We start from the raw sequence: 27,478 nt of genomic DNA, 5'->3' as shown, positions 1-27,478 counted from the left end.
AAAACTGTATGGCTTTAGACAAACCTCATAATTCCCCTTCTGTGTCTGATGCGGGGCCCAGAAAAGGCCCACAGCATCTTTAAAGCTGGCAGCAAAATGGTCTTTCCGGGCAGGCCCAGCGCTTACGGGGTAGAGAGCCAATCCACAGCTTGGTCTGAGCAGCTGAGAACTTGAACCGAGTAAACGGCTGGGGTGTTCAGTAACACAGACCTGTGCAGTGAGTAAGGAAAGGCTGGGACAAGTGTAGGGTCAATATTTATAGACCACGACGTAGCTGCGGAGAGAGAGAGAGCGCGAAACAGAGCGGGAGAGAGTGAGCAAAACGGAGAGAGCCCGAGAGAAAAGAGAGAGACAAAGAGTAGCCAGAGACAGAGGGAAGTGACAGCAACGTGGCTCATTTCAAGCCCTAAAGTACATTTTTTTTCTGTCAGGTCTATGCTCTCCTGCTGAATCAATACCCGTTCCTCCCCGAGCTATGACAAGGAAGGAAAACGAAGGGGAAGCTACGAGCCTGCCTTTAGTCCGAAGGTAAGGGATCAACGAATTCAATCAAGCTCTTTTTTATCCTTTCTCCTTGCCCTGGGACTGTCTGCAGCACTGTATCAGGAAGTCCTGAAGGCTGTCTCACCTGTTTGGGCTGACAGAGGGGCTGCCTGGTGTTTTAGGGGGGTTCTGGGTCATCAGGGCTCTTGTTGTGTGGGAGGGGAGAGCTCCTTGAGGTCGAGGATCATGTCTACTAACTGTGGTATGCTACCAAATGCCTGGTCCAGTGCTCTGCAGAGCGTTGGCGCTCAGTAAATACTGATCCAGTGACTGACCTTATGCCTGCCTTATGCTTTTGCCTTTATATTGCATCCCATCGTAACATGTTAACCGTGAAGTCGCCAGCCAGCAAATTTCTCTTTCCTGCCAACAGTCGAGGGTGGCTGGCCCCCACTTTATGGGGTGGGGGGCCAAAGATTAGACTTCAGAAAGAAATACAAAAGGTTCTGGTGGAGTGTCACTTGAAGACTTAGATTGTGGCTCACTGCTGGCAAGAGAGACCGTTTTCCCTCGGACAGCTCGACTCTAGGGAATCGAATCCGTTGCCTCCTCTCAGAGTCCAAAATCTGGCAGGCGGCGAGGGTTCAGCACGGACCCCTCAGGCTGAGATGTGAGCAGCCTTGTGTGCCTCATGGGAGCTCTTCTGGGCTCGCGTATGGGTATTTTTAAAATGTGAAGAATGAGACTTTTTTTAAACATAATGGCCTGTTCCATTACATGCTCTGCTTTCAAAATACCTCTTCTAGACTGCCATTTGCAGGATTCCGTTCATCTTCCCGATTGTGTGTATTCCAGGGGGTCTTTCTTAATGTGCTAAAGCTTCCTCAGAGGGGCAGAGAGGGATCATGTACATGTCCTTTCTGATCACTGGCAGCTCACGTGATCCTGTGGCTTAGGCATATATGTTTACCAAGCTTGGCTCTGGAGGCAAATATGGTACTTTGCTAGGAAGGTGACTTTTACTGAATGATATGCAATGAAACTTTTTTGTTGTGTTAGGGAAATATAGGGCTTCGAATACACCTTTTTAAGATTTTTGCAGTAGGCGTGGAGGCTGGTTACAGCTCCAGTGGGTTTGGAGTACAGTTGCTCCGTATTTAGATGCAATTACAAAATGAAAGATGAAGTTATTTCAAAGTTCAAATCACAAAGGAAGGGTCAGGCTGCTACATTTCTCTAAACTGTAAACTCGTTGAGAGCAGGGAACATGTCTACCTACCTGTTGTAGGTATTGTACTTTCCTAAGTGTTCAGTATAATGCTCTGCATACAGTAAATGCTTAATAAATTCCATGGATTGATTGATTTCCATTATACCAAGTTGAAATGCTCAGAGACTACCCTGCTAAATGTTGTGTGTTCCCAGGCATCTAGTATAGTGCTTTACACACAAAAGGTGCTCAGTAATAACTTACTTATACTAGGCACTTGGTACATGTTGGCATTTGTTAAGTGCTTACTATGTGCAGAGCACTGTTCTAAGCACTGGGGTAGACACAGGGGAATCAGGTTGTCCCATGTGGGGCTCACAGTCTTCATCCCCATTTTACAGATGAGGGAACTGAGGCCCAGAGAAGTGAAGTGACTTGCCCACAGTCACACAGCTGACAAGTGGCAGAGCCGGGATACGAACCCATGACCTCTGACTCCAAAGCCTGGGCTCTTTCCACTGAGCCACGCTGCTTCGAGAGTACATAGTACTCTCTACATAGTACACCTCCAGTAGAGCGCTCTACACACAGCTAGTAGTTGTAGTAATAATAATAATAGTAATTATGGTATTTAAGTGCTTACTATGTGCCAAGCACTGTATTAAGTGCTGGGGTGGATACAAGCAAATCAGGCTGGACACAGTCCCTGTCCTGCACAGGGCTCACAGTCTTCATCCCCATTTTGCATATGAGATAACTGAGACACAGAGAAGTGAAGTGGCTTGCTGAAGGCCACACAGCAGGCCAATGGCGGAACTGGGATTAGAACCCATTACCTTATGACTCCCAGGCCCATGCTCTATCCACTAGGCTCCTCAACAGTAATAGTAATATAGTAATAATATAGTAGTATATGTAGTATATAGTAAATATAATATAGTGTGGTATATATAATGTAGAGTAATGACACACATCTCTGTTCATAAAGTGGTCCAGGTTGATACATTATTGTCAGGCCAAAGGAGAAAGTGATAACTCTGTAGAAAATAGAGACAGTGACACAGAGAAAAATCCAAATTTCAGTATAGAGCGATAGGAGTTATTGTGTGTTGTAAAGAAAATAAAAATTCAGTAGCTTGAGAAAGAATCACCCAGGTATAAAATTTCAGGGGACCAGCCAGGCAGAGGAGGGGATGGGAAAGGGAAGAGGTCTATTAGCATTTTTTGGCTACTGAGGGAAATAGTATTGTTATCCTGGGAAATGGAAATCTCCAAGACCCTTGCTGTATTGTCATTCAGTCATATTTATTGAGCGCTTTACTGTGTGCAGAGTACTGTACTAAGCACTTGGGGGAGTACATGATAACAATAAACAGACTCATTCTCTGCCCACAACGAGTTTACTGAGAAGCAGCTTGGCCTATTGGAAAGAGCACAGATCTGAAGGTCGGAGGACCTGCGTTCTAATTCTCACTCTGCCACCTTGTCTGCTGTGTGAACTTGGCAAGTCGCTTAACTTCTCTGCTCCTCAATTTCCTCATCTGTAAAATGGAGATTCTCTCCTAGTTCACCCTCCTCCTTAGACTGTGAGCCCATGAGGAGCAGAGACTTTAAACTCCACTCCTCCCTACATGTAATTTTCTCTAGTGTCTACAGATAATTTATGTAGTGTCTGTCTCCCCATCTAGACTGAAAGCTACTTAATAAATAATAATTGTAGTATTTGTTAAGCACTCACTATGTGACAGGCACTTTACTAAGCACTAAGGTAAATAGAAACTAATCAGGTTGGACCCAGTCCCTGTCCCTCATGGGACTCATAGTCTTAATCCCTATTTTACAGAGAAGTAAAGTGACTAGCCCATGGTCACAGAGCAGACAAGTGGAGTTTGGATTACAACCCAGGTTCTTTTGACTCCCAGACACTTGCTCTATCCACTAGACCATGATGCTCTTCATGGAAATCCCAGGCTTCTGAACTTTCGTGCCCTCAAAAACCAGGGAGAATTGGGCTTGATATCCTCTCTTATCCTCTTATGCCCTTGTTACTTTCCAACTTCCTTTTAGGCTTTACTCTTTCCTACCTTTTTTCTAGTGGAAGAAATCAATGTTTTGAAAAGCAATAGAGGTACCTGGTGCTATTTTGCTTGAGGAATTAATTGGATGAAATGGAGATGTCTGGATATCTAAACCAACTTCTTCTACCTTACCAAAACTCAGGGGGAGATGGGGATGGCGGTCCCAAGATTGAAGCTCTTTTCTGATGAATCCACAGGGAATGCGTCTCCTAACTCATCTTTCATTTAATCATATTTATTGAGTGCTTACTGTGTGCAGAACACTGTACTAAGTGCTTGGGAGAGTACAGTTCAAGAATAAACAGACTCATTCCCTGACCACAACGAATTTACGGTTTTGGTGTGTGAGGAGGTTATATTGTACTATCCCAAGTGCTTGATACAATGCTCTGCACACAGTAAGCACTCAGTAAATATGATTAAATGAAAGACAAGTTAAGAGACACATTCCCTGTGGATTCATTAGAAAAGAGCTTCAATCTTGGGACCGCCATCCCAATAAATACGATTGACTGAGTGATCCATGTAAGTGATATGAGGAGCAGGCAGTCATTCAGAAGCAAACTCGTGGATGATCCTTCTGTGCATTCACAAATATATTTCACATTCAAATAATATTTTGGACTTCATGTATTTTAGAACTTCTGCATAGGGGGAAATCACTGGCTGTCTCTGTGCCCTGTGTTTTCAGATTTTAATATTCAGCCCAACAGTTCTCATAATCATTTTAGGAGAAGTGGAAGAAAGAACTCTCTAAAACTGACTCTAGCCCTTTCTTTGCTTATATAACCTTAAGTTTTAGTTCCACTTGGACCAAAAACAAGATTAGTACTTTTATAGACATATTTGGTAACCTTTTCATATTTGCTTGGGATCGACGAGAACATGCTGTAGGAGGCTTTCTCTTTCCCCTTCTCTCTCTCCCCCCTCCTTCTCTCCTTCTCTTCCTTTCTCTTTCTCTCTCTCAAGATTTTTGTTTTAACTGCTCTCCCAGAGTGGAAGAAGTATCCCAGTTCTTAGAACAGTGCTTGACACTTAATAAGTGCTTAACAAATGCCATGAAAAAAGGAAAACAATAGAAGTAAAATATGGTTCCTATCCCTCAAAGAGTCTAAATCCTTGCGACTATATAACGGTTATCTTGTGCATTGACTTGTGCTGAAAGAAAACCTCTCTTTCACAATGTAAGCACCTTCAATTACAAATAGACCTGTTTGTCCTAAATGGCTGTGATGTGCCTCCCTCCTATTGTCAAGCTCAATTTACCAAGGAAGTGCTGACAGTGAACACAAAAGAATATGTCAAGGTTAGAAGATGAAATGTAAATAGAAAATAACCATCTATTAATGTCCTGATGTAGTTAAAAAGAGGTTTAGTGACAGGGGAAACAGTGCTTCATTGGGGAAATGAGTGCTGAAACATCAACACCCCAATCGATAAATCAATCAATCAATCCTATTAATTGAGGGACTACTGTGTGCTGCAGAGCACTGTACTGCCCTGCAGAGTACTGTACTAATACCTGGGGAGAGTAGAAATGAGTCAGAGACCCAGTTCCTGTGTTAAAGGAGCCCCTGTAATGGGAGAGGGGAAAACTTAAGCCATACACACCGAGTTGGAGCATATTGAGAATAGATGCTTGGAAGGACAAATAAATCAGTATGTTATACTTAAAATTATAAATAAATAAAATGCTTATAAAGAAATGTCCATAATTTATTTTAAGGTCTTTTTCCTCCTCTAGACTACAAGGTGCCAATTGGGCAGGGAAGGTGTCTACCAACTCTGTTGTATTGGTACTCTCTCAAACACTTAGTACAGTGCTCTTCACACTGTAAGCACTCAATAAATACCACTTATCGATTGAATATAGGTGTACAATATGCACGAAGTGGTAAGAGTCGTTATGTAACTTCTCTGGGTCTCAGTTTCCTTATCTGTAAAATAAGAACAAAGTGCATATTATACAGCAAGCTTCTGGTGGGACAGGAACCGTGTTGCATCTGATTACCCTGTATCTACAACAGCATTTTGCTCACAGCATGGCCTAGTGGGTAGAGCACAGGCCTGGGAGCCACTTGTCTGCTATGTGACCTTGAGCAAGTCACTTCACTTCTCTGTGCCTCAGTTTCCTCATCTGTAATAATAATAATGTTGGTATTTGTTAAGCGCTTACTATGTGCAGAGCACTGTTCTAAGCGCTGGGGTAGACACAGGGGAATCAGGTTGTCCCACGTGGGACTCACAGTCTTCATCCCCATTTTACAGATGAGGTAACTGAGGCACAGAGAAGTTAAGTGACTTGCCCACAGTCACACAGCTGACAAGTGGCAGAGCTGGGGAATAACTCCTACTCCCTCCTATCTCGACTGTGAGCCCCCTAAGGGACAGGGAATCTACCTTCATTATTTTGTATCTATCCAGGTGTTTAGAACAGTATTTGACCCATAGTAGGCACTTAACAAGTACTATTATTAATATTATCATTTTTAACCTCTGGGTCTTCCCAAGGCCCACTCAGACAACTGGGCCTCCAAGCAGCAGCATTTGCCTATGTCCACTGATACATGAAGTCATAGCTCGCTACAAAATGCATGACTCCAAGATGGTCTTTGCTGGAGCATACAGACTCCAGTGGAAGAAATCTGTGGGTTATAAGGAAGAGATTTGCATTTACAGGGTCAGTGGTGCGTGGAGAAGAGATGTCAAGTGCCCCGTGGCCAGTAGTAAATGCTTTAATAACAACGACTCTCCAAGATAGTCTGCCAAGACTAGTATTGTAACCACCGCAACATTTTTATGGTCTCACTTTTAAAATAGGCTAATAATCGCAAAAGGTTGGGCGTTGAAGGACAAATAAGAGCTTACTAGAAGGCACACAAAACTAATTTTCCATGAGTGCATTCGATATCTTTGTTCAGAGGTGGAACATCAAACGTCAAGCGGCCACATTACAGTCAGTCGGTCAGATTTATTGAGAGCTTAAAGTGTTTAAAGCACTGTGCTAAGCGCTTGGGAGAGAAGAACATGATCATAAATGGACACATCCCAAGAACTTCCAGTTCATGACGTGTTAGAGAGTTAACCTGGGTGCGTCATGGTTCCCGGCAGAATCGAATGGAGGTGAATCGAGGAGGCATTGGTGGTGTCATCCAAACTGTCCAGGCAGCGGTGAGGTTGCTGTGTGTGGGGAACATATCTCCCACCTTAATTTAAGCGTACTCTCCCAAGGGCTTGATCCAATGCTCAGCTCTTTGGAAGAGCTCGAAAAAATGCCATGGCTTGATTGGTTGGTACTGGTCTCTCCCCGCAGGCTGTGGACCAGATGGGTCCATCACACAGCTTCGTGTGAATGGACCCCGAGGCCTTCTTAGCTGACTCAACAAGGCGAGGTGTTGATTGGGTGTGTGTCAAGCGTAGTGGTAAAATCCTCATTAAGCAGAGCCGGGTTTCTTAGCGCTTAAAAGTCCTTTAAGAAATCTTCTTGGCAGATTAAGACAGTTCCTGTTCTCCAAGCGTAAACTGATAATGAGGCATCATAAAGCCCTGAAGGACCTATTGACACCTTTCCATTTGGTTTCAGACCATGATTCAGGGAAAAAAAAAACACAAACCAAAAACATTCTGCTGAGGAGCAAAGTCTCTGGCTTGGCCTGGTGCACTTTCCCATCCATCCTCACTTTGGGCACTGATTCTCTCCTGACCACAGCTGTCTTTGGCAGTTGGAAATGATGAAGCTTTGAATTGAGTGAAAGATGAGCAAACCCAACTGAAGTTGCTCAAGAGTGAACCCAGCTCAGATAAGTCTGGGAATATTATAATAATGTTGGTATTTGTTAAGCGCTTACTATGTGCCGAGCACTGTTCTAAGCGCTGGGGTAAACACAGGGGAATCAGGTTGTCCCACGTGGGGCTCACACTTAATCCCCATTTTACAGATGAGGGAACTGAGGCACAGAGAAGTTAAGTGACTTGCCCACAGTCACACAGCTGACAAGTGGCAGAGCTGGGATTTGAACTCATGAGCCCTGACTCCAAAGCCCATGCTCTTTCCACTGCGCCACGCTGCTTGCCTGAGAAGATAATACCTTCTGTTTGCATGATAGTTCACTTACCCTCATCACATCCATGGGAGAGCAGACGTTAGCCCCATTTTACAGGTGAGGAAACAGAGGCAGAGACTGACTGAGTGGCTTAAGTGGCAGGGATTGGGTCAGAGATGGGGGAACCCTATCCATCTAGTAACATATTTTATTAATTAATAATTATCAATAAATTATTAATAAATTAATTTATTTATTAATCCTCACTGGGTCTTGCCAAATGCTTAGAATAGTGCTCTGCACACAGTAAGCGCTTGAAAATATTATGGATGGATTGATTGGGAGCATCAAAAATCCCAAAAATTATAATAATTCTTAAACGCTCTGTGCTATGCTCTGAGGTAGATTGATTCATTCATTCGATCGTATTTATTGAGCACTTACTGTGCAAAGCACTGTAGTTACTGCTTGGAAAGTACAATTCAGCAACAGATAGAGGTAATCCATACCCAACAATGGGCTCACAGTCTAGAAGATACAACATGAACAGATCAAATCCAATCCCTGCCCACAATCTAAGAGGAAGATGAACAAGCATCTTAACCCCATTCTACAGATGAAAAAACTGAGGCAAGGAGACATGAAGTAACTGATCCATGATCACAGCACAAGCTGGTGCCAGGGCTGGGGTTAGAACCCAGGCCTCCTGACTCCATGTCCCATGTCTTCCCTCTAGGCCACACTGCCTCTCACGAAGTTGTAGGATGTGTGAAGAATGGGTATAATCACCTGATAAATAAGAGGCATTTGTGTGGTATGAAAAAGAGAAGCAGTGTGGCTTAGTGGATAGAGCCCAAGCCTGGGAATCAGAAGGACCTGAGTTCTACTGCTGGCTCCGCCACCTGTTTGCTGTGTGACCTTGAACAAGTCCCTTCACTTCTCTGTGCCTCAGTTACCTCATCTGCAAAATGGGGATTAAGACTGTGAGCCTTATGTGGGACAGGGACCATGTCTGACCTGATCAACCTGTTTTTACCCCAGCCCTTAGTACAGTGCCTGGCACATAGTAAGCACTTAAAAAATACCATTAAAACAACAACCAAAAAACTTCTCTTCAGGGTGGTATTGGGGTACCACCCACAGGTCCGGGGAGTGGGATTTCAGGGGGCTGAGCCGTCCCCTTGCGATGCCCGAGGAGCGGAAACAGGATATTTTCCTTTTGGAGCCTCCCCCGTCTCTCTGTTTACCTTCAAAGCACGGCACAAAGCCTGTGCTGTCCAACTGGCTCAACGTCCAGGGAGCTGTTCCAGAGCTCCTCTTGTGCTCTGCGGTCTGGTTGGCTGTGAAGTCAGGCTGGATTGGCTTCGGTTCGGTGTGCTCAAGAGCTTGTCTGAGGGCCCGGGCCCTTCCTAAGAGGCTGGTGGGGCATTTTTATAAAGGGCCAGCTGAGCCTTGGCGTGGCACTTTGCATTCCCAGATGGGCACCGTTCATGGACTCTCCACCTGGGCTAAGGCCTTTGGCAGTTTGGGGCAGATCCTTCCTATGGGAAAAAGCACAGTTCTCCTGCCATTTGCTTCCTCTTGAGAGAGACCGAGGCAGAAATAGATGGGAAGGCTTAGGCGTTCGGGGAAGGACCAGGGTTCTAATCCTGGCTCTGCTACTTGTCTGCTGGGTGACCTTGTCACACAAATCACTTCCCTTCTCTGTGTTTCAGTTACCTCATCTGTAAAATGGGGATTAAGACCAGGAGCTCCACATGGGACATGGATGGTGTCCACCCTGATTAACTCGTATCTACCTCAGTGCATAGTACAGTGCCTGGCATATAGTTAAGCACATAATATCGTAAAAAGAGGAGTGCAGGCATTCATTCATTCATTCAATCATATTTAGTGAGCATATACTATGTGCAGAGCATGGGCTCACTGCATGGAAAACCTGGGGTCCAGTTCAGAGAGTTTGTTAAGCAGATTGGAGCGTGTCTCCTGGAACAGAATGAGCTGCCCTATACTGCTGCTTGGGGAACTGGGGGAAGAGAGAACCAGAGTGGCTTAGTGGCTAGAGCATGGGCCTGGGAGTCAGAAGGCCCTGAGTTCTAATCCTGAATCTGCCAATGTCTGCTGTGTGACCTTGGGCAAATCACTTCACTTCTTTGGGCCTCATTTACCTCATCTGTAAAATGGGGTGGAAGACTGTGAGCCTCACATGGGACAAGGACTGTGTCCAACCTGATTAACTTGTATCTACTTAGACGAGTAGATACAAGTGCTTAGAAGAGTGCTTGGCACATACTAAGCGCTTAAGTACTGTTATTACTATCATTATTATTAAGAGGATTTTACAACCTCAAAAGACTTGGCCCACTCTTTATCATAAACTGGGCGGTTTATTTCTCGACCATGACAAGGGGCATTGTGAACTCTCTGAAGAAACTTAGTGCCTACAAGGAACAAGCATTAAAAAAAACAACAAAAAAAAAAACTGTGACATGTTAAGTACTCACTACGTGCCTGAGAAGCAGCATGGTGTAGTGGATAGCGCATGGATCTGCAAGTCAGAAGTCATGGGTTCTAATCCCTACTCCACCACTTGTCTGCTGTGTGACCTCGGTCAAGTCAGTTAACTTTTCTGTGCCTTAGTTACTTCATCTGTAAAAAGTGGAGGTTAATATAATTTTGTTATTTGTTAAGTGCATACTATGTGCCAGGGACTATTCTAAGTGCTGGGGTAGATACAAGCTAATCAGGTTGGACACAGTCCTTGTCCCACCTGGGCCTCACAGTCTTAATCCCCATTTTACAATGAGGTAACTGAGGCCCAGAGAAGTGAAGTGATTTGCCCAAGGTCACACAGCAGACAAGTGGCAGAGCCATGACCTTCTGACTCCCAGGCTCATGCTCTTTCCACTACTCCATGCTTCCTCTCTGAGTGCAAGCCCAGTGTGGGACAGGGACCGTGTCCAACCTGATTAACTTGTATCAACCCCATCACTTGATAAGTGCTTATCAAGTACTATATTTATTATGACTCTCCTGAGAATGGGGTAAATTCAAGTTAATCAGATCAGAGGCAGTCCCTCTGTCCCGCATGAGGCTTACAATCTAAAGGGGAGAGAGAACTGGTGTTGAATCCCCATTTAATGGTGGAGGAAACTAAAGCTCAGAGAAGTGAAGCGACATGCCCAAGGTCACATAACGGGCAATCAGTAGATCTTGGAGTAGAATCTAGGTCCTCTGCTTCCCAGGTCCCTACTCTTTCCACAAGGCCTTGTTGTTCCTCTACAGCAGTCTGGAATTGCACAGACTCAAGGATTTAACTCTTTAGTATTGACTTGCTGAGATCAATTTCTCCTCTGTACAATGCTCCTAAGCTGTCCAGCATTCTGACAAGGCATTTTCATTGATTGGGTATTAATATTGGAATTGAGATAGTGATTTCTAGTGTAGTAACAGCTGTGAAAACATGCCTATGGTAAAAACAGACCAAACTGTGCCAGCAGTATTGAATACTTTAGTGCAAACTGACCATTTTCAACATCTGTCCCTCATTGACTCTATTTCAAGTGTGATGTTTTTGCAACAGACAAAAATCGAAGTATTTGCACAAAGATGCTGCCTCTGCTACTAGGGTGGGGAAAAGTGAGGTTGGGAATCCAGAAAGTTGGAATCCTCATTTAAAAGTAATAATAATTGGGTGCTTTTTAAAAAATGCTTACTATGTGTCAAGTATTGACACATTGTAATGCTGGGGCGGTATAAGATAATCAGATCAGATATAGTCTCTTATTGGCCTCCCAGTCTAGTAGTAATAATAATGACAATAATTGCGGTATTTGTTAAGTGTGTCGAGCACTGTTCTAAGGACTTGGGTAGATCTTGGTTAATCAGGTTGGAGACAGTCCCTGTCCCTCCTGGAGCTCACAGTCTAAATAGGAGGGAAAACAGAGATTAAATCCCCATTTTACAGATGAGGAAGCTGAGGCACCAAGAAGTTATGTGACTCATCCAAGGTGACATAGCGGGCACATGGTAGAGCCGGGATTAGAACCCAGCTTCTCCTCCTCCCAGGTCCATGCTCTTTCCACTAGGCAGCACTGCTTGACCATTTTCCATTCCTAAAGAGGGACCATTGTGGTAGCCAGGAAAGGAGGGAAATGTCTCTCAATACATTGGACCAGGTATTATTATTATTACTGTATTTATGTACTTACTATGTACCAGGCACTGTACTAAGTACTGGGGTGGATACAAACAAATTAGGGTGGAGATAGTCCCTGTAGCATGTGGGGCTCACAGTCTCAACTCCGTTTTACAGATGAGGTAACTGAGGCCCAGAGAAGTGAAGTAACTTGACCAAGATCACCCAGCAGACCAGTCGCAGAGCCAGGACTAGAACCCATGACCTTCTGACTCCCATGCCTGAGCTCTACCATTATGCCATGCTTCCATAGCAGGCTCCTCTGTTCCCCTCTGACTGAGTCTTAAAAATGTTTCTTCAGGTGCACCCTGGGTGTAGTGTCTACATTTGAACTCTTCACAGAGCAGATGTTTGAGCATCCTGGTGTCACCCACATTCTTTGTGAGTCAGCCCAGGATTGGTGCAGTGAGATGAAGACCCCTTCGGGGTTGCTGGTCGGATGTGTTTCAGTACCCATTGTTTGTTACCTTCTCCCACTCCGCTGATTACGTGCCACAAGTAGCGGGTGCTGGTAGAAATGCTGTAGAAGTCAAAAGGGGCATCTCGCCTGGTACAGGTCTCTCGGTCTTAAAGCCCATGGGTCACGACAGCTGTCTTCGTTCTGCCCCGATGCTCAGAGCCAAAGGATTTCCTTGCCTCCTTGAGTTAGTGCTCTAGTTCTTTCTTGATCCTTGTGTAGTTGGACAGTGAGCTGCCTAAATAGCAAATTTGTTGGGACTTAAATAGTATCCATTTTTATAAATGTGCTGTTCTTAAAAATGTGTTAATTTTTCTTTTTGGTTCTGAGGCCAGGAGACTCTAACCTCCTTTATACCACTGACTTAATAACCTACATATTCCAGTTTCATGTTACACAGCATTTCCAAGAACTCAACTCCAGTCTTATACAAGGTTTTACTGTACTTGGAAGACTTATACCTTCCTATAAATTCCCCTGGACCTAGTTATATGAGTGAACAAAAGATTTATTCTCCAATATATCAGAGTGAGTTTAGTGCTGTTTTACATTCAGACCAACAGAGGGAAATGACTGACTCAGGGTGAGGTTGACATTTTGATATAGTTCTGATTCACTCCCTTTACCTCTTTGGTCCGGTTCTGATTGGAGAACTGAAGTCCTGTGGGGGGAGAGGAGGTAACACAGGGAGTCAGAAAGACCTGGGTTCTAATCCCAACTCCACCACTTGCCTGCTTTTTGACCTTGGGCATGTCACTTAGCTTCTTTGTGCCTCAATAACCTCATCTGCAAAATGGGGATTAAGACTGTGAGCCCCATGTGGCATAGGGATTGTGTCCAACCTGATTTAGCTTGTATCTGCCCCAGGGCTTGACAAAAGCTTAACAAATGCCATCATTATTATTAAGTGCTTAGAACAGTGCTCTGCACATAGTACATGCTCAATAAATACCTGTAATGATGATGATAAGTTTGTGAGTGCTAAAGTTGGCTGAAGTGATGATACAGTTTGATGTTTCAGGAATTTTATTGGGGAAAGCTTGTTAACATTAATATTGCAATATCCCCTTTCTCCTTAAACACTATCAAGGTTCCTTGGAAGGATTGTTATCTCTAGTATTTTAGCAGAAGATGGCTGAAACATTTAGAAGCACTAACACAAGTAAGATGATTGAAAATTATTCTTTGAACAAGAGCAGTAGACGATGATGGAGTCTTTAGTCAAAACTGACAGACAAGCCTCAGTCAAGTCAGAAATCATCTCAGATCCAGCAATAGGTTACAGTGCTGTTGGAACCACCAAAGGAGTCAGATGTGGAGGTGATAGGGACACTAGACCTCAAAAAGGTTGGAAATCACTCCAACTCCGCTCATTCTGAAGCATGTTGTCAGGTTGCCATTACACTCTGCTTAACAGGTTCCAAAAGGATGTGCTGGCCTGCTTGATTCCATTTCCTTTTTCATCTCCTATCGTTAGTGTCCTCCATAGGTAGCAGAGTTCAGTGATAATGATCAACCTTGGTTTGGCAATGCAAATTTTCGGTTGTATGTCCAACTTTTCCAGGAGAAGTTGATGTGCGGCCTTGTTTTTTTTTTTTCAGATACATCATCTGCTGTATCGCCTTGGTGATTTCAGACAAACAATTTACAATCATTTGCATACCTTCTTGGGGTGTCCCTCATAATGCCAATAGCAATATTACTACTTCTAATAATAATAAACAGAGTAGCCGATTGGAAAGAGCACGGGCTTGGGAGTTAGAGGACTTCTAATCCTGACTCTGCTATTTGTTTCCTGTTTGATGTTGGACACCTAGCTTCTCTGTGCCTCAGTTACCTCATCTGTAAATGGGGATTAAGGCTGTGAGCTCCATGTGGGACAGGGACTGTGTCCAACCCCACTCTATCTACCCCAGTGCTTACTCCAGTGCCCGGCACGTAGTAAGCGCTTAAAAAATACCATTTTAGGAAAAGAATGATGATGATGGTATTTGTCAAGCATTTACTCTATGCCAAGTACTATATGAAGCCCTGGGATAGATATAAAATCATCAAGTTGGACATAGTTCCTGTCCCACATAGCGATTACAGTCTAACTGGTAGGGAAAACAGAACAGATCAGCCGACTGCATGTGGCAGTTCTTGAATAACTGTCTCTAGAATTTGGGATGAGGCTCCAAGTCCGCTGAATTACAGTTTTCCAGAAGAGTGGAGGCTTATTCTAAATCTACATCCAGATTGCATGTTGCATGCTCCAGTATGATTGCATAGACTAAATCAAACGGTTAGTCAGGGACTATGTCTGCTATATTGTTTTACCGCACTCTCCCAAGGGCTTAGTACAGTTTTCTACATACAGCACTCAAAAAATAGTGCTAGAGAGAGAAGGAGCATAGTGTAGCCAGGCCTGGGAGTCAAAAGGTCATGGTTTCTAATCCTGGCTCTGCCACCTGTCTGCTATATGACCTTGGGCAAGCCATTTCACTTCTCTGTGCCTCAGTTCCCTCATCTGAAAATAGAGATTGAGACTGAGCTCCACATGGGACAGGGACTGTGTCCAACCTGATTTGCTTTTATCCACCTTAGCTCTTAGTACAGTGCCTTGCACATAGTAAGCACTTAACAAATACCATTATTATTTTTAATAAAAATATGATTGACTGCAGAGCACTGTACTAAATGCTTGGGAGAATATGATACAACAGAGTTGATAAAGCCCGTCAAACGGCAGGGACTGTCTCTATCTGTTGCCCACTTGTTCATTCCAAGTGTTTAGTACAGTGCTCTGCACATAGTAAGCAGAAGCAGCGTGGCGCAGTGGAAAGAGCACGGGCTTTGGAGTCAGGGCTCATGAGTTCGAATCCCAGCTCTGCCACTTGTCAGCTGTGTGACTGTGGGCAAGTCACTTAACTTCTCTGTGCCTCAGTTCCCTCATCTGTAAAATGGGGATTAAGACCGTGAGCCCCACGTGGGACAACCTGATTCCCCTGTGTTTACCCCAGCGCTTAGAACAGTGCTCTGCACATAGTAAGCGCTTAACAAATACCAACATTATTATTATTATCACTCAATAAATACTATTGAATGAATTATTAAAGGTCTTATTAAAAGCACTTCTCCTCCAAGAAGCCTTCCCCGACTAAGCCCTCATTTCCTATTCTCCCACTCCCTTCTGCACCCTTTATTCACCCCTCCTTCAGTCCTACAGCCTTTATGTACATATTCGTAATTGATTGATTTATAGTAATGTCTGTATCCCCCTTTAGACAGTAAGCTCATTGTGGGCAGGGAACATGTCCACCAACTCTGTTATATCATAGTCTCCCAAACGCTTTAGAACAGTGCTCTACACCCAGTAAGTGCTCAGTAAATATGATTGTTTGGGAGACACATTCGCTGCCCACCAGGAGCTTACATGTATCTGAGGAGCAGCATTGACATAGCATGGACCTGGGAGTCAGAGAGTCATGGGTTCTAATTCCGGCTCCTCCACTTGTCTGCTGTGTTACATTGGGCAAGTCACTTAACTTCCCTGTGCCTCAGTAAACTCATATGTAAAATGGGGATTGAGACTGTGAGCCCCATGGAGGACAGAGACTGTGTCCGACCTAATAAACTTGTATCTACCCCAGTGCTTAGTACAGTGCCTGGCACTTAACAAATACCACAATTATTATTATTGTTATTATCTGTTTCACTACCTGTCCCATGTGGGCAAAGAATGTGTCTGCTAATTCTGTTGTACCGTGGTCTCCCAAGTGCTTATTACAGTGCTCTGCACATAGTGCTAAATCAATACAATTGATTGATGGGCAAAAGGGAAAGGATCAGACAGGGAACCACTGCTTTGACATGACCAGTCATGCAGTCATGAATCAGACTCAAAATCTTAAAGTAATTTTCAGGGCAGCCAGAGTTACAGAGCAATTTCCAAAGTCCAATTGACACTGATGGTGTGAAATACTTTTGTAAGGTCTGTGAAAACTATATAGAAGTCTTGGTGCTGTTCCTTGCAATTAAATTCATTATAATCCAATTTTTCTCCTTCTATTGATAGGTTTTACATCAGTTAGGGTTTTAAGGTTGGGCCAAAATACACATTTTGAATTTCTCCCTTAGCTAAGTAAGAGGACTCAAATTAGCAGAACATGATCTGTAGAGAGGCACTATGGCCTAATGGAAAGAGAATGGGCCTCGGAGTCAGAGGACCTGGATTCTAATTCTGCCTCTGCCACTTTTCTGCTGGATGCCCTTGGGCAAGTCATTTAATTTCTCTGTGCAAAGTGGGGTTTAGTACTTGTTCTCCTTGTATTTAGACTGAGGCCCGTGTGGGACATGGTTATCTTGCATCTACCCCAGTACTTAGTATAGTGCTTGGCAAATGATATGTGCTGAACAAATCCCGCAGTTATTGTTTAGAGTTCCACTGTGAACATGGCAAAACATTCCCTCTGCCTGGCATTTCAAAGTTAGGAAGGAGAAGAGGAGGATAGAATATGGCTTAAAACCAAATGCCAAACTAAATTTTAGCAGTCGATTACATTTTGTTTCAGTGGGAAGAAAATTTAGGGGTGCCATCCTAGGCAATTAGTAGAACATAGCACACAGAGTGAATAATTCATTTTTTGAAACTTTTGACATCTTAGAACTACTGCTGAAGCTCTACTTCAGTGTGGAAAACCTCCCCATTTTTTAGTAGGAAAATGTAATGATAATGATAATTGTAGTATTTGATAAGTTCTTATTATGTGTCAGGCACTGTACTAAGCACTGGAGTGGATACAAGCTAATCAGGTTGGACATAGTCCCTGTCAAATATTCCCAATGGGTCCCTTATCCAGTGGGTCTTTGGGTGTCACAATATCCCCTAAGACTCCTTGGATAAGATTAACCCAGTAGGGATAGGAATGTGGTCCACAGCTGTGGAAAAGTCCACTCTGCTACCTTTATACTCTGAGTCTGTGTTATACAAGGGACTCACAGTGTAAGAGGCAGGATGAGCAAGCTCTTTATCCCCTTTTTAGAGATGAGAAAACTGAGGCAGTTAGAGGAGTTAGGTGGCTTGCCATGCTCCACTATGCCTTGCTTCTTCTCAACAGAGGAGACTAACCAAGATGAATCATTCAGCTGCGTCAATTGATGGTATTTATCAAGCACTTACTATGTGCAGAGCCTTCTACTAAGCATTTGGGAGAGTACAATTCAAGCAGCAAGGCCTAGTTGAAAGAGCATGTACCTGGGAGTCAGAATTACCTGGATTCAAATTCTGGTTCTGCCACTTGTCTGCTGTGTGACCTTGGGCATGTCGCTTCACTTCCCTGTGCCCCGGTTACCTCATCTGTAAAATGGGAATTAAGACTATGAGCCCCATGTGGGACAAGGACTTTGTCCAACCTGATTATCTCTTATCTGCCCAACTCATGGTCCAGTGCCTGGCACATAGTAAGGACATAACAAATATGTTAAAACAACAAAAAACAAAACAAAAAACACAGAGCTAGCAGACTGTGGGCTCCAGTTAGACTATGAGCCCTCATTTCTTCTTCTTTCTCTCCCTTCTGAGCCACCCTCACACTTGGATTTGCACCCTTTATCCACCCCTCCCACAACCCTACAGCACTAAGGTCCAAATCTGTAATTTATGTAATCTATAATTTATGTATTTATTTTAATGTCTTTTCTCCCGCTGTAGACAGTGATCCCGTTGTAAGCAGAGAACGTGTCTCCCAACTCTGTTATAGTGTACTGTGCTTAGTTCGGTGCTCTGTGCATAGTAGATGCTCAATCAAAATGATTGATTGATTGATTTAGATCACGTTGTCCGCATGAGGAGAAAGAACACTCTCCCAAGTGTCTTTCTTCTCCTGACCATTCAGCAGGCTGCTGAGGTTAATAGGCTGGAGCTTATGTTCAGCAGGAGACGCATTTTACTGATCCTTCTCTGCTCCCCGATTTCCTAATTGGTAACTTGGATTCTCTACTTATTAATGGGATCGTCGGTGTTGGGAGGAAAGGGGGCAGAGGATATCCTTCTATTTTGATAATCCTTGTCAGCAGTGTCTGAGTAATCTCCTTGTTTAATTAGAACAAAGGCATAAAAGGGCTTTGTGATCTTTCAACAGCTTCTAGTTTGTCCCCCCCTTCTTCCCTCCACCCCCCCCAACCCGGTAATAGCTCATGGTCAGGGACAGGCTTACAAAATACCCCTAGATATAAGTATTGTCAGCTTTTTAAACTTCTTTCTTAGGGGCTTTTTTTGTCTCCTGCTTTCAAAAAAACCCATAAGCAGGTATTTGGGAAATCTGGCTTTCCTTAAAGTCTAAACATGAGAAACATAAGCCTGCCTTCACTCCCACTTTATCCCCCACTTCTTTCTAAACAAATAAACAACTGAAAAATTTGAGCCATAGATTTGGTTTAAATGAGAGCTTTTTATTTTAAGGCACTTAATGGACGAAAATGTGGCGGGGATGTTTTCTCTGGAAAGAAGAGCTGAGGCAGGAAGTCAAAATAAACTAAGTTGATTTACTTAAGAGTTTGCAAGTTTCAGCTGTGAAGCGATTAGATAAATGATTCTCTTGGAAAATGCATTTGCAGTGGAAGACACATTTTACCCCTTTTTGGTTTTAAAGGAATGATTGTGGGTTCATGTGGGTTGAAGCAAATTAGCTGTCACAGTGGGGGTAGCAGTGGGTAATAAGAACTTGATTACAGTTATGACTCTTGCTTTGTATTTTTTTTAAAGAGCCGCACTTTGCGCTGTTTTACCTTGAGACTTATTGAGAAAGTAGTGATGCTTTCTGCAGAAGCCGGTCTGAGCACATAGATGCAGAGCCCAGAGAGACTCAGTCACACTGGGAAGCAGCATAGCCTAGCAGAAAGAGCATGGGCCTGGGAGTCAGAAGGATCTGGGTTCTAATCCTAACTCCACCTTTCTGCTGGTGACCTTGGACAAGTCACTTTACTTCTCTGTGCCTTAGTTCCCTCATTTGTAAAATGGAGATTAAGACCATGAGCCCCATGTGGGACAGGGTCTGTGTCCAACCTGATTTGCTTGTATTCATCCCAGTGCTTAGTTCAGTGCTTGGCATATAGGTAGCAGGTATTTGGGAAATCTGGCTTTCCTTAAAGTTTAAATATGAGAAACATAAGCCTTTCTTCACTCCCACTTTATCCCCCACTTCTTTCTAAACAAATAACCCCAAAATTTGAGCCATAGATTTGGTTTAAATGAGAGCTTTTTATTTCAAGATACTTAATGGACAAAAATGTAAGTGTTAATTTCTCTGGGGCTCGGTTACCTCATCTGTAAAATGGGCGTTCAGACTGTGAACCCTGTGTGGGTCAGGGACTGTGTCCAACCTGATTACCCAGTATCTACCTCAGTGCTTAGAACAGTGTCTGCCATATAGAAAGTGCTTAACAAATACCATTAAAAAAAATACAAAGAAAAGCAAAATAAGACTTCCTGCTCAAACCCACTAACTCTCATTCATTCATTCAGTTGTATTTATTAAGCGCTTACTGTGTGTGAAACACTGTACTAAGCACTTGGGAGAGTACAGTCAACTATAGACAGACACCTTCCCTGCCCACATTGAGCTTACGGTCTAGAGGACAAGCAATCTGACTGTCCAGGTTGACCAGGGGGACCGACCTAGCTCTCAGTAAAACCATATTGGATTCTTCCCTCCCTACCCCCAACCATAAGGCAAGCCCTATCAATGCTGAAAGAATACTAATACTGATGGTACTTTTTAAGTACCTACTCTGTACCAAGAACTGTACTAAGCACTGGGGTAGATATAAGATAATCAGGTTGGAGACAGTCCCTGTCCCACATGGGACTCTTAATCAAAACAGGGGAGGAGAACAGGTATCAAATCCCTACTTTACAGATGAGGAAACTGAGGCACAGAGAAGTGAAACAACTGTCCAAGGTCACTCAGCAAACAAGTGGCAGAGCCAGGATTAGAGCCCAGGTCCTCTGCTTCCCAGACCTGAGTTCTTTCTGGTAGCCCATGCTGCTGCTCAGATTATGTTCCTTAAAAGTATAACACTGGAAAAAGAAGAATTTAAGAGGCCACTTTTTAGAAGAATTTTACAGTGCTAGACGTTGACTTTTGTGCCAGGAGAATTTTTAACTCTAGCATATATTCCTACTAAAAACAGCAGATTTATGTTCTTCAAATGTTTCAGAGCTTATCCAAAAGCATCTGCTGATAGTGAATGTCATTTTAAGGGAAGATCTTCATGTTTCTTATTTAATTTTCAGGGTAAAATCCACTTTGGTGAAATAACATCCACTATTTTCTTGACACACTGTGCTGACATATGGCAGTCATCAGATGAACAATTAGAGTTGCGAAGCCAGGTGGCTTAGTGGATTGGAATTCATGAGACCTGGATTCTAACCCTGGCTTTGCCACGTGCCTGTTTCGTGATCTTAGACAAGTCACTTGAGCTCTCTGTTTCCTCAACTGTAGAACAGGGATAAAATACCTGTTCTCCCACCTATTAATCAGTAAATGGGCTTTATTAAATGTGTTTTTGGGCAGAACACTTGTAATAAGCACTCGAGAAGGTACAATACAGTAGGGTTAGTAGACGAACCCTGCCGTCTAGGAGTTTACTGATCTGACTGCACTGAGAAGCAATGTATCCTAGTGGGAAGAACAAGGGTCTTGGAATTAGGGGATCTGGGTTCTAACCCTGGCTTTGCCATTTGTTTTCTCGCTTTCCTTGGGTAAGTCACTGAACTTCTCTTTGCCTCAGTTTCCTCATCTATCCAATGGGGATTCAATATCCGTTCTCCCTCCTACTTCGACCACACTCCCCATGTGGGACAGGGACTTGTATCTATCCCAGCAGTTAGTGAAGTGCTTGGCACATAATACATGCCTAACAAATATCACAGTTATTATAAATTGGATCGTAACCACCCAGATTAAACCCCAGATTTGACAAAGGAGTTGGCATTCACAGTTAATGCCTTCACAGTTCCTAATTTCAAACTGCCTCCTGTCACACCTTTGATTGGCAGGAACCAAATGTGGCTGGCTCTTTGTGAGGCAGGGAAAAAAGGATTGAGGAGCCAAGGGAAAGAGTTAACTTGAGAAATTTCTTTGGCCACTCTGTGACAGCAGATCCTGTGCTTTCATCCATTTACGCTATCAACGGGGGGGAACTCAAGAAAAAAAAACACGGGATCTGGAAAGAGTATGTTGTGTTCTTACGTGAGACAGTTTGGGTCCTGATGGGGACTTGGTGTTTCTGCCACCTTGGGGGGTTCTTTGAATCAGAGGAGAGAGAGGCTGGGGAGGAGGCTTTTACTTCCTCCCTGAATTCCAAGCAAATCAGTTCTTCATGATTCTGCTCCTGGGGATTAAGAACTGACAGTTCAGAATTCGCTAATGCTGGTGTCCCTAGGTGCAATTTATTTTACTATCTGTTTCCTCCCATTAGATTGTAATTTCCTTGAGGTTGGTGGGGGCAGAGACCAAGTCTACCAACTCTTATTGTACTGGTCCCAGTGCTCTGTACAGTGCTGGGCACACAACAGAAGCTCAATAAATTCTCATCAGTCGATAGATTGAACTGAACATTTCCAACTCCGGCCCCTCTATCAATTTTGCCTCGGTGACCTCAGTACGGTGGACATTCGTGGGCGAATCCATCCCGAGCTCTTTGTTTACCACTATTACCTTTGATTGATCGATTGATCACTTTGCTGTGTCAGGCCAGCTGCCTTCACCCCCCGGCACTTTCTGGGAGGGCAGGGACCCCAAAAAGGGTCCCAGCCCTTGAAATCTGATGACTAGAACAGCTAGAGCCTCACAGACACTCTTCCCAGGAAGATGGGACGGTGTTGGAAGTTTAGAAGCCGTGAAGTCTTTCACGCTGATTGGCGGTGCTCTAAACAAAGAGAAGAGGAGAAAAAAGAGGGAATGGGAGAGGGTGGGGGGTGGGGAACACCGGCCCTCTACTGCCCTGAACTTCGTCACGCCAGGGAATGGTTCTTTCTCCTTAAAGCACTTCTGCTCGTTCGACTCAATGCCCGCAATATGTTTTATAAGCAAAAGCGGATCTAAAAATAAACGCTGAATGGAGTGTCTCTTAGGCATTCAGTGCCACATGGGTTTAACGGACGACTTTGTTTTATCGGGAAGAGCGGTCACAGCCTTCTCAATGGGGAAATCAGTCACGGTACAGAGCGAGCAGGGAAAGGGTCTTCGGGTGCCTCGTTGCTGTTACCTGAAGGCCATCGGGGACCTTCCTTGAATAAATCAAATACTTGGATGTTAAATGATTGGACACATTTCTCCAGTTCTGGCAAGTGCTACGAGCTGGCTGAAAGTCCGACAGGCAATCCTCTTTGTGGCATGGGGATTGAACGTTTATGACAGCCATCAGCTGTCTCTTTGTTTTGATCATATAATAATAATAATACTTGTGGTATTTGTTATGCACTTATTATGTGCCAAGCACTATTCTAAGCCTTGGGGTAGATACAAGGTAATCAAATTGACCTCAGTCCCTGCCCCATATGGGGTGCTCAACCTGAATTCCCATTTTACAGGTGAGGGAACTGAGGCTCAGAGAAGTCAAATGAGTTGCCCAGCCTCACACAGCAGATAAGAGACAGAACCAGTATCAGACCCCAGGTCCTCTGACTTCCAAGCCTGTGCTCTATCCACTAGACAACCCTATTTCCCTAGTAAAGATCTTGTGATTCCTTTTGATCTTAGGTTTTGGGGAAAGACTGACATAATTCTTCAAAAGCACTAGAAATACCTTAGGACATGATAAGGACAGGAAGTATTTATTGAGTACCCATTCGGTACAATGTGCTGTATCAAGTATTTGGGAAAGTACAACAGAAGAAAAACCCATGTTCCCTGGCCACAAAGAACTTCAAAATTATTTCTGCAAGAAGACAAGGCTGTGGTAGCAGTTTGCTCTCTGAGACTGTGTCCTGATCCCTAAGTAGTTGCAGAATGAGTCAGCTTCACAGAAATAGAAGCAACGTGGCCTAGTGGAAAAAGCATGGAACTGAGAATCGGGGGCCTGGGTTCTAATCCAGCACTGTCTCTTGCTTGCTGGATGATCTTGGGTAAGTCACTTCACTTTTCTGGGCCTTGCTTTTCTCATTTGTAAAATGGGGATTACATTTCTGTTCTCGTGCCCGCTGATATTATGAGGTCTACATGGGACAGGAACTGTGTCTAGTTTTTATTTTTTAATTTATTAAGCACTTACTATGTGCCAAGCACTGTTCTAAGCACTGGGGTAAATGCAAAGTAATCAGTTGGACACAGTCCATGTTCCACATGGGATTCACAGTCTTATATAGCTTAGTGGAAAGAGCCTGAGTTTGGGAGTCAGAGGTGGTGGGTTCTAATCCCAGCTCTGCCAAGTGGTCAGCTGTGTGACGTTGGGGAAGTCACTTAACTGCTCTGTGCCTCAGTTACCTCATTTGTAAAATGGAGATGAAGACTGTGAGGCCCTGATTACCTTGTGTCTACCCCAGAGCTTAGAACAGTGCTCGGCACATTGTAAGCGCTTAACAAATACCAACATTATTATTATTATTATTATTATTAATCCCCATTTTACAGATGAGTTAACTGAGACACAGAGAAGATAAACTGGCTTGCCCAAGGTAATACAGCAGACAGGTGATGGAGCCAAGATTAGAACCCAACTTTACCCCAGTGCTTAGTAGAGTGCCTGGCACATAGTAAGCGCTTTACAAATACCACAATTAGTATTAAGTCCTTGTGACCTCCAGGCCATGTGGCTTCTTAACCGACTGCATTGTATCTACTAGAGTGCTCGGTACATTAAGAACACTTAACAAATACCACCATTATTAAATAGGAACAAAACAATAGACACTCTATATCATTTTATATGAATCTACATTCTCTCCCCATCTTCAAAGTCTAATTAAAATCACATCTCCTGCAAGAGACCTTCCTCCACTAACCCCTCACTTCCCCATCTCCCTCTCCTTTCTTCACCACTCTTGCACTTGGATTGTATGTTTATTCACTCCTCCCTCAGCCCCATACCCTTTAAGTACCTATCCATAATGTATTTATATTATAAAGTCTATCTCCCCCTCTAGACTGTGCATGAGGAATATGACTTCCAAATGTTATATCATATCCTTCCAAGCACTAAGAAGAGTGCTCTGCACACAGTAATGCTCAATAAATATGATTGACTGATTACTGATAGAGATACTGAGCTGTGTGCTAGGCAGAATTTCTTAGCTGTGTCCATTTGTGGCAGTGTGTAATCAAAGGTCATTTTTCTGGAGATGGAAAATACCCATGGACTCCCCTTTTCAAGTGCTGTTTCGTAGATATCAGCCTGTCAATCAGTAGTATTTATTGAGTGCTTGCTATGTGCAGAGCACTGTACTCAGCAGTTGGGGGGACTACAGTATAACAGAATTAGCAGTCACATTCTCTGCTCACAAGGAGCTTACAGTCTAGAGGGGGAGACGGACATTAATATGAATAAATAAGTTATAATTTAAAATATAGTCATTACTGTTGGTATTCATTCACTTGTATTTATTGAGCGCTTACTATATGCAGAGCACTCTATTGTTGTTGGCAAGCTAAACGAGATGGAGGTGCAGTGAGAAAATTAACATTAGAGGAGAGAAGTGTGCAGACTGGGTGGTAGTAGGAGAGAAGTGAGCTGAGGTATGAGGGGGCAAGGTGCTGGACTGCTTTAAAGTCATTGGTGAGGAGTTTCTGTTCGATGCGGAGGTGGATGGGCAACCCCTGGAGGTTCTTGAGGAGTGGGGACACCTGGACTGAGCATTTTGGTAGAAAAATGATCCGGGCAGCAGTTGTACTTTGCACATAGTGGGCACTTACTACGTGTTTGTAAGAATTATCATAATATTAATGAGTGACTCAAGAGATGGCAACAAGAGTGTTCATGATGATTCTTTGAAGGGACGTTGTACATTCTGTACTCTAACACGTGGCCTTGAATACTGAGACTCTGAGGTCCTTGGAAAATGGTTACTCACTGTCTTCCAGATGTAATCTGGGGGATTCTGAAACCATCTGGGGGGTAGGCTGTCAGCCAAAGATGAACCACTCAACCCCGCTGGAAGGACGGAAGTCTCACCTGGAGGTACCTTAATGATCAAACCCATTTAGAAGGGACGTTTACCTCAAAAGTATGGAACGCGGCCGGGGAAAAGGCTGTAGGATAGAAAGCGAGATGTGCATAGTAAATTGTTAACCCCCCGGGGCAGAGACCTTGCTTTTTGTATCTGTTATTCTGCTCTGAAGTACTAAGCAGAGTGCTGTGGGCAGAGTAGGCATTCCGTACAGTGCTGTGCACATAGTAGCTGCTCAATAAATGCTCTTGATAATGAGGATGAGGCTCCTCGTGGCCTAATGGAAAGTGCTCGGGCCTGGGAAATCAGAGGACCTGTGTTCTAATCCCAGCTCTGCCACTTGCCTGCTGTGTTACCTTGGAAAGTCACTTCACTTTTCTGTGCCTGTAAAATGGAGATTCAACTCCTGTTTTCCCCTCTTTTTAGCCTATAAGCCCCAAGTTGGGCAGGGAGAGGGTTCAACTGGATTATTTTGTACCTACCTCACTGCTTAGTACAGTGCTTGGCACATAGTATGCACTTGACAAATGCTATAATCATTATTATTATCCTGGCCATTACTATTTTAGTGCTTTATATTCAGTCTATAATAGAGAAGCACCATGGCCTAGAAGCATCTGGCCTAGCATGGGCCTGGGAGTAAGAAGGATCTGGGTTCTAATCCCTGCTCTGCCACTTGTCTGCTATGTGAACTTGGGCAAGTTACTTGACTTCTCTGTGCCTCAATTACCTTATCTTTCAAAATGGGAATTATGACTGTGAGCCCCACATAGAACAGGGACTGTGTCTAACCTGATTATCTTACATCTACCACAGCACTTATTTGAATGCCTGGCACATAGTAAGAACTTAACAGATATAAAAAAACCCAAAAAAACTTCTTGGAACTCTTCAGAGCAGATTGACTCAAGTCACGAAAAATTATTTTCCTGACTTGGACATTTGTGGGTGTGTTTAAATTCCTTATCCAAAGGACATAGTTTTAGAAAATTTAAGCCAAAAACCCAATAACTGCTGTTTAGATTACCTCCCAAAAGTTTGACTTTGATTTTTTTTTTAAAGTATGTCCTTGTTATCTAGCAGAACAATAGAGTGTCAATGTTACAGCCTGGTCGTGAGAAGCAGTGTTTCTTAGAGGAAAGAGCACGTGCCTGGGAGTCAGAGGTCATGGGTTTTAATCCTGGCTCGGCCACTTGTCAGCTGTGTGACTTTGGGCCAGTCACTTTACCTTTCTGTGCCTCAGTTACCTCATCAGTAAAATGGGGATTAAGACTGTGAGCTCCACATGGGACAACCTGATTTCTTTGTATCTACCCCAGGGCTTAGAACAGTGCTTGGCACATAGTAAGTGCTTAACAAGTGCCATCATTACTGTTATTATTAAGACTGTCGGTACTAGACCAGTTTAGGTGGGCTGGACCTTGTGGTTGTGGGTTGCCTCCTGCTACCCCAAAGATGTAATTTGGGGTCTATTGTAAGGCTCCCCCTCTAAGCTGAGATGGCAGAATGGAATCCTCCAATCACGGCAGTTGTAGGAGGGGCAACTGGCATGCCAACGATAGCTGCCCCAATCACCGAGGCTGAACTTGCTCTTTGAAGTGTTGGATCAGTCAATCAGTAGTATTTATTGAGCACGTCCTATGTGCAGAGCACTGTACTAAGCACTTGGAGAGGACAACACACCAGAATTAGCTGACACTTTCCCTGCCCATAATGAGCTTACAGTCTAGAGGGGTAGATGAGACTCTGAGCTCTTTGAAGGAATGGATCGTGTCCACCGCCTACATTGTACTCCCCACAAGAGCTTAGTACAGTGCTCGGTATTGAGTAAGTGCTTAATAAATGCCACTGATGGATTG

The 27,478-nt window shown here is 43.7% G+C and overlaps 1 protein-coding gene across 2 annotated transcripts in view; it reads left to right on the top strand.

Annotated features, from left to right (window-relative positions):
• Positions 1-27,478, top strand: part of BMPR1B (bone morphogenetic protein receptor type 1B) — a 251,003-nt gene that overhangs the window by 134,858 nt on the left and 88,667 nt on the right. For both annotated transcript variants that reach the window (XM_039913741.1, XM_029076391.2), the window contains exon 5: positions 432-528. The gene's annotated coding sequence lies outside the window, so the exon portion shown is untranslated. The remainder of the gene's footprint in view (positions 1-431; positions 529-27,478) is intronic.

This window comes from Ornithorhynchus anatinus, chromosome 12 (genome assembly GCF_004115215.2).
Source record: "Ornithorhynchus anatinus isolate Pmale09 chromosome 12, mOrnAna1.pri.v4, whole genome shotgun sequence".
Classification (NCBI taxonomy): domain Eukaryota; kingdom Metazoa; phylum Chordata; class Mammalia; order Monotremata; family Ornithorhynchidae; genus Ornithorhynchus; species Ornithorhynchus anatinus.
This window is presented reverse-complemented; position numbering and strand designations above follow the sequence as displayed.